We start from the raw sequence: 8595 nt of genomic DNA, 5'->3' as shown, positions 1-8595 counted from the left end.
CCTTATTTTGGTTGTCTGTTTGGGTTTGTGACTATGTTTTAGGTAGTTCCTCTACACCTCTCAATCTCTAGTGCAGGACAGTGTTAAAGGTTGTTTCTGACTAATTGGATCAGGCAAAGACTCAAAGCCTCCAGAGACCACCTCTGTCTACAGACTAATAGGATTCTGATTTGCATTGCCTCAGGCTATTGTCCTCTGATGTAGCAAGAGTTTTTTCAACAGGGTGGGGCAGTTGCTTCTGCCTGAAGGCTAATTGTTACTTTTAATCTCTTAAGTGGCCTCAGGGCAAGGTGATTTCCAATAGGGTTTATGGACTGTCTTCCCCCTCAGGCAAGGCAAATGTCTATGTGGGAAAGATGTCCTCAGCTGTGTGAGGGAATGACTCAGCCCAGGAAACTTAGGGTGTCTGCCTTCTGAGCTCTATCCCCTGAGTCCCCAGTCCTGGGTTTTGCTCTCACAACTACAGTCCACTTCACCCTCCCTCTGTCAGAGCACAAAGTGGGTGGATTCACAGGGAATTTTTGTGTATTGGCTCCTCAAGTGGGTGCCCGAATTTTCAGCTGCTACTCCCTGGCAGACAGCACCCAGCTGCTTTTCACAGCTAGAGGTTATGTGGGTACCCTCCTCACATTTGGTGCTCTCTGCTGGGGAGCCCAGCTTGGGGATTAGATCCTAAAATTCTCTGTGGCACCACCCACAGCTGAGATATCTCTCCAGGACTTCAGTTGCTGTCTGTGGGTGCCTGGCCAGCCCTTTCATATCTCCATCCCTCCTCTATGCAGTCTCCACCTTCAGTCCTCAGGATGGAGATTAATCAATCTATGCAGCTCCTTCTTTGGTCCTCGGGTATCAGGGTTCTCTCCTGTGAGTTTTCTGTGAATTATTCAGGAAGCCTTTCCATATTTCAGTTGTAATTCCATCTTGTTCCTGGGAGCATGTCCATGCAGCATTCACCTACTCTGCCAACATTTTTAATCTCCTCCCTCACTAATATTTCAAGCTGTACACTGCTATATTTCTAGAGTGATCTTTCAAAAATATGGCATTAGTTCTGTTACTTCTTTGCAAAAAAATAATTTCTAAGAATTATTCTGCTTCAAGATAAAGCTGACTTCTTTAACGTCACATGAATAAAATTTCCTTTGGTGGCAGTCAGAATTGTGAAGATATTCCCCCAAGATCATCTTCTGGCTATTTAATCAAACAGTAATCTATGCCCTGCTGTGAAGGGACTTGGTTACCATTTTACCTTAAAATAAGGATATTATCTGAATGGTGGGCTCACATGAGCTTTAAAAGAAGAAGAGTGAGGCGGAGAGAGATGCATATGAGGAGTCAGTGATAGAGATGAGGTAGAAGGTGATATCAGAGATTCAAAGCTTGAGAAAAACAACACCCTCCGTTGCTGAAGTAATACAGGCAGTTTATAGGAATAAAGCATGACAGACAGCAAACAAATAAATGGTACCTCAGTTTTATAGCCAAGAAAAACTGGATTCTGCCAACCAGAATACGTTTAGAAGCAGGTTTTTTCCTAGAGCCATTTGATAAGAGCCCGGAATGCAAACACCTTGGTGTTGACTTTGTAAAACTCAGAGCAGAGAAAGCAGTTGAACCAACCCAAACTTTTGATTTATAGAACTGAGATAATAGTGAATTTGTATTGTTTACACTGCTGTATTTGTAATAATTTTTTACTCAGAAATAGATCATTCATACACTTCATAGTCTGACTTCACTCTCTCAAACTTTATCCCTGAAGCCCTTTCCTCAATTTGCTTTGAGGTATTCAGAAATATGTTCCCATTTTACCCAGGCTCTTTCCTGTCTCAATGTGCATATATCCATGATAAATATTTTCTAGCCTTTCTATTTTATCTGCCTAGTTTCCACTTACTCTTCACAATCACAGATACCATCTTTTATAAAAACCACCTAAATTAGCAAGTTTTTGTTAAGTGCTCCACTTATATTCTTCCATACATTAATTTCCATCAAAACATTTAAGACATCTGCCAACAATTATCAACTTGTCTTCCTATCTTTGAATATAAGCTCTTTGAAGACAAAGACTGCCATTTCTTTGAATTGTCTAGCACAAAATTCAATGCAGCATTTGTGCACACTAAGTATTTATTAAGTGTATGCCGTAAAGATGGTTTATCAGTTTGCAAAAAATTCTTAGGAATGATTTATTAACTATCAAGTATATAAGTTGAAAGGCCAGTATTCTTTCTATAAAATTATTTTGTCAGTAATGATTAACCCAAATTTTTGTCCTGGCAATTTTTCTTTTTCCCCCCAGATAGCTCATTTTAAATGAATTGTCTCTAGTTGGCAATGATAATATATTTTTTATTTAATCAAAAGACATATTATTTACCTGAAACTATGACCTTCTTTAAATGGCAAATCTTGTCACTTTCTCCTTTTGCATGCTCTTGTTCCTGGTAGAAAGATTCTTACGCCTATTATTTTTATCATAGAAATATGATTAATTGCACTGCCCTTTAAGGAACAATATTGAAAAATTGTGATCTACCTTAATTTTTCTTCACATTATCAACTTGGTCCTCCCCAAATATAAGAAATGTTTATAACTGTAGTGAGCCTGAAACACACTGACCTCTTGCTTTCTGACTCTCATTTCATTAACTAGCTCTTGCCTTCCTAAAAAACAATACTAAACAAAAGACAAACAAAAACTGTCTTGTTATTTCCATTATTATTATCAATGGTACTAGCTTCCTTATACTGCTGGGAAACCTTGTGTTTTCCCAATTCTTCTATTACTAACAGTTGATGTACTAGAAGTTAATTTACCAAAGAGTAGAGAGTAGTAAAATCTCTTGTTGGCCTTAGGGGAAAACCAGACAGTCACACATTTTTGTGTCAGTTTAACTTGCACGAAGATATTTGGCTTACAGGCCACTTAAAGGCTAAAATATAGCACAGGCTTGATTTTGCAAACCCTATGCCGTATAGAGCAAAGCCAAAGGGATGCCTTATGCTCATTCTGTGAAGATATATCATATGCAACCCTCTGTTTAAACTACCATTCTGGACTCTTGGTTCAAAACCAATAAGTAGTAATTTAAAATCACATACCAGACAATAAAACTAAGGGAAACTTAACTTAAAGACCATGTCACTACCCAAGAGATGATAATTTTACGTAAAATAATTTTTTCATAGTCTATAAGTATCTTTGCTGATGTTTAACCTTAGACATGCACATTTAACCATACTACTGAAGGATAAAATAGTGTGAAGGGTCTCTATGCTAGTCATATGTTTATGCTAAACATCCACATATAGTCATGCTCAGCTTAAGGATGGGGATACCTTGTAAGAAATACATCGTTAGGTGATTTTTGTCATTGTGTGAACATCATAGAGTGCACTTACACAAGCCTCAATGATATAGTGTACTATACACCTAGGCTAGATAGTAATGCCTATTGCTCTATAGGGGAAAAAATAATTTTCCTTCTACCTTGTGGATTCTTGGCTGAGCATACCTATTTTAAAGAACAGATCAATAGGAGAAAAACAAATTAAAGTTTAGTAATATGTATACCTCCTGTATACATGGGAGAGACCCAGGAAAACTGAGTAATCATCAAAATTGGCAAGAGCCACCACCTTAAATACTATCTTCATCTGAACACAAAATAAGATGTTGGTGGGAGGGAGTTAGTTGTGGAATATTGTTAGGACAAGCACAGTACACCAGAGTAAGGTTGCTACGTAGATTTAAGTTCCTGTGTTCTGCATTGTAAGAGTTTCTAGGGATGAGGCCATCCCCTTCTTCCTGGTATAGCCAGGAAAATATACGTTTAAGTGGAAATTTCCCTTTCAAATGTAAGAGTCTTTTACAAAGTCTACTTGGTTTTTAGAACTATCCCCATGTCTGCTGTTTCTTAAAATTAAGCAGCCTAAAATATTCCCTATGCCAAATAGACACACTTTGGGAAGACAGATTCTGTTTCCCTACAGCTCAGATGTTACAAACGTGTACTGCATTTAAAACAACAGTATGTGTGTAATGCATTGTGTTGTGACATTATAATGGCAATGAAGTTACTAGGTGACAGAAATTATTCAGCTCCATTTTATTTTTATTTTTTTAAAATTTGACTTTTTGAAAATCTTTATTGTTGAAAGTATTACATATGCCTCTTTTTCTCCACATTGACCTATTCTAGTTTGACCCTGCCCCCTACCACAGGCCTATACCACCCAATTGTCTGTGTCCATGGGTTATAATACATGCATAAGTTCATTGATTGATCTCTTCTGAGCCGCACACACTACCCCACTTTACCTCTGAGGTTCAACAGTTTGTTCCAAGCTTTTATGCCTCTGGGTCTATTTTGTTCATCAGTTTATTTTGTTCATTAGATTCCACATATGAGTGAGATCATGGAATATTTATCTTTCTCTGACTGGCTTATTTCATTTAACATAATACTCTTCAGGTGCATCCATGCTGTTGCAAATAGTAAGAGTTCTTTCTTTGTTACAAATGCATAGTATTCCCTTGTGTAAATGTACCACAGCTTTTTCAACTCCTCATCTGCTGATGGGCACTTGGGCTGTTTCCAAATCTTAGCTATTGTAAATTGTGCTGCTATGAAGATAGGGGTGCATACATTCTTTTTGATTGGTGTTTCTTATTTCTTATGATATATTCCTAGAATGGGGGCATTGAGTCAAATGAGAGTTCCAGTGGAAATGCCATACTGTTTTTCGCAGTGGCTCCACCAGTCTGCATTCCCATCAGGATTGCAAGAGGGTTCCTTTTTCTCTGCATCCTCGCCAGCATTTGTCATTGGTTGATTTGTTGATGATAGCCATTCTGACAGGTAGGAGATGGTACCTCATTGTTGTTTTGATTAGTGACTTTGAGCATGTTTTCATATGTCTCTCGGCCTTCTGTGTGTCCTCTTTTGCAAAGTGTCTATTTAGGTCCTTTGCCCATTTTTTGATTGGATTGTTTATCTTCCTTTTGTTAAGTTGTATGAGTTCCCTATAAATCTTGGAGATTAAACCGTTATCGAGATAACATTGGCAAATATTTTCTCCCATGAAGTGGGCTTTCTTGTTGTTTTGTTGATGGTTCTTTTGTTGTGCAGAAGCTTTTTATTTTGATGCAGTCCAGTTTATTTTCTCTTTAGTTTCTATTGCCCTAGGAGCTGTATTGGTAAAGATATTTCTACAACATATGTCTGCTATTTTGCTGTCTACGGCTTCTTCTAAGATTTTATGGTTTCCCATCTTACATTTAAGTCCTTTATCCATTTTGAGTTTATTTTTGTGTATGGTGTAAGCTGGTGGTCTACTTTTATTTTTTTGCATGTATCTGTCCAATTTCCCCAACACCATTTATTGAAGATACTGTCTTGACCCCATTGTATGCTCTTGCCTCTTTTGTCATGTATTAATTGAGCATAATGGTTTGGGTCAATTTCTGGGTTCTCTGTTCTATTCTATTGGTCTATATGTCTGTTCTTATGCCAGAACCAGGCAGTTTTGAGAACAGTGCTTTGTAATATAGCTTGATATCTGGTATTGTGATCCCTCCAACTTTGCTCTTCTTTCTCAAGATTGCTGTGACTATTCTGGGTCTTTTTTATTCCATATAAATTTTTGGAGAGTCTGTTATAGGTCTTTGAAATATGCCATTGGTATTTTAATGAGGATTGCATGGAATCCATAGATTGCTTTTGGTAGTATGGATGTTTTAATGGTGTTGATTCTACCAATCCATGAACACAGTATATTCTTCCACTTGTTTATGTCTTCCTCTATTTTTTTTCAATGTCCTGTAGTTTTATGAGTACAGATCTTTACCACATTAGTTTAAGTTTATTCCTAGATATCTTAATTTTTTTGGTGCATTAGTATATGAGATTTTTTTTAAGTTTCTCTTTCTGTGAGTTCAAAAAGCCATAGATTTCTGGGTGTTAATTTGTATCCTGCTACATTGCCAAATTCATTTATTAAGTCTAGTAGTTTTTTTGATTGAGTCTTCAGGGTTTTCTATGTACAATATCATGTTATCTGCAAATAATGACAGTTTTACTTCTTCTTTTCCAATTTGGATGCCTTTTATTTATTCTTCTTGTCTGATGGCTATGGCTAGGACTTGTAGTACTATGCTCAACAAAAGTGAGCATCCCTGTCTTGTTCCTGTTCTTAGGGGAAATGGTTTCAGTTTTGGCACACTGAGTAGGACATTGGATGTAAATCTGTCATATATGGCCTTTATAATGTTGATGTATGATCCCTCTATTCCCATTTTGCTGAGATTTTTTACCAAGAAAGGGTGTTGGATTTTATTGAATGCTTTTTCTGCATCAATTGATACTATCATGTGATTTTTATCTTGCCATTTGTTCATGTGATGTATCGCATCTATTGATTTGTGAATATTGTACCAGCCTTGCATCTCCAGATTAAATCCCACTTGGTCACTGTGTATTATCTTTTTAATGTATTGCCAGATCTGATTTGCTAATATTTTGTTGAAGATTTTAATATCTAGGTTCATCAGGAATATTGGCCTGTAATTCTCTTTCTTTGTAGAGTCTTTATCTGGTTTTGGGATTAGGGTAATGCTGGCCTCATAGAAAGATCTTGGAAGGGTTCCTTTTTATTAAAATGGTAAACATTAAAGATAAGGAAAGTATCTTAAGGGCTGCAAGAGAGAGGCAGAAAGTATCTTAAAGGCTGCAGAGAGAGACAGACAGCGTAGCTCCTATTAGACGGTCAGCTGACTTCTCAATAGAAATATTTCATGCCAGAAGAAAATGTAATGAAATAAACAAGGTAATGAAAACCAAGGGACTGAACCCAAGACTATCTATCCAGCAAGGCTATCACTCAAAGTTGAAGGTGAAATGAAGAGCTTTACATACAGAAAAGGCTAACAGAGTTTATTGCCACCTAATTAGCACTGCAAGAAATACTAAAGGGACTGTTGTAATAAGATGAAATAGAGAGAAAGAGAAGAACACATGCATAAAGAATAAGAATGGTAATAAATAATTGGCATTTATATTGATAATAACCTTAAGTGTAAAATGGCTTAAATACTCCAGTCAAAAGACAGGGTAGTTGAATGGATAAGAAAATATGACCCATACATATGGTGCCTACAAGATACCCACCCTCACAGAATGAAAGTGAAGCAATGGAAAAATTTTTCCAGGCAAATGGCAATAAAAAAAAAAAAAGATTGGTAGCAATCTGACAAAACAGACTTCAAAGTGAAGGTCATACCAAAAGACAATGAAGGTCACTTCATAATACCAAAGAAATTGATAAAACAGGAGGATATAGCTATAGTGAACATATATACACTCAACACAGGAGCATCCAAATATATAAAAATACTCTTGGAGAATTTCAAAGGAGGGATCAACAGCAATACAATCATATTAGGTTACTTTAACACCCCACTGACATCACTGGATATATCGTCTAGACAAAAAAAAAAAATCAAAAAGGAAACAATGATCCTGAATGACATCCTAGATCAGAAATAATTATTTGACATTTTCAGAACATTTCACCCCAAAGCTACAGAATTCTTCTCAAGTGCACATGGGACATTTTCAAAGATAGACCACATGTCAGGACACAAACTAGGTCTCTACAAGTTCAAGAAGATTGAAATAATCTCAAGCATCAATTTGGTTCTCAATGAAATGAAATTAGAAATAAACTACAATAAAAACATTCAAACACATGGAGGCTAAATATCATGCTATTAAACAATGAATGGATTAACAAAGAGATCAAAGAAGAAATAAAAAATATCCTGGAAACAAATGAAAATGAACACACAACAATCCAAAATCTATGGGACATAGTGAAAGCAGTCCTGAGAGGGAAATTCATAGCACTACAGGCCTACCTCAAAAAACAAGAAAAACTTTTAATAACTTATCTAGTCTTACAACTTAAAAAATTATAAAGAGAACAACAAGGAAAGCCCAGAGTAAGTAAAATCAAAGAAATAATAAAGATGAGACCAGAAATAAATGACATACTAGAGACAAAAAAAAAAAAAAAATCAATAAAACCAATATCTGGTTCTTTGAAAAGATAAAAAAAAAAAAAAAAGATAAATATTTAGCCAGACTCATCTAGAAACAAAGAGAAAGAATACAAATAAACAAAATCAGAAATGAAAGAGGTGAAGTAACAACTGACCACACAGAAATACAAGGGATCGTAAAGAAAAATACTATGAATGACTATATTCCAACAAACGGGACCACCTGAACAAAATGGACATATTCTTAGAAAAGTGCGATCTTCCAAAACTCAATCAGGAAGAATCAGAATCCTCAATAGGTCAATAAGTACTTGATGAAATTGAAACAATAATAAAATAAAATAAAAACTTCAAGAAAACAAAAGCCCTGGACCAGAAGGCTTCTCAGCTCCATTTAAATTTTATGGTACCTCCATCATATATATATAGCCCGGTGCAAATTTGTTCATGGAGGGGGGGATTCCCTCAGCCCAACCTGCACCCTCTCCAATAGGGGATCCTTGGGGGATATCCAGCTGGCAGTTTAG

The sequence above is a fragment of the Myotis lucifugus genome, unplaced genomic scaffold, assembly GCF_000147115.1.
Source record: "Myotis lucifugus unplaced genomic scaffold, Myoluc2.0 scaffold_252, whole genome shotgun sequence".
NCBI lineage: Eukaryota > Metazoa > Chordata > Mammalia > Chiroptera > Vespertilionidae > Myotis > Myotis lucifugus.
Note: the sequence above shows the minus strand (reverse complement) of the source record.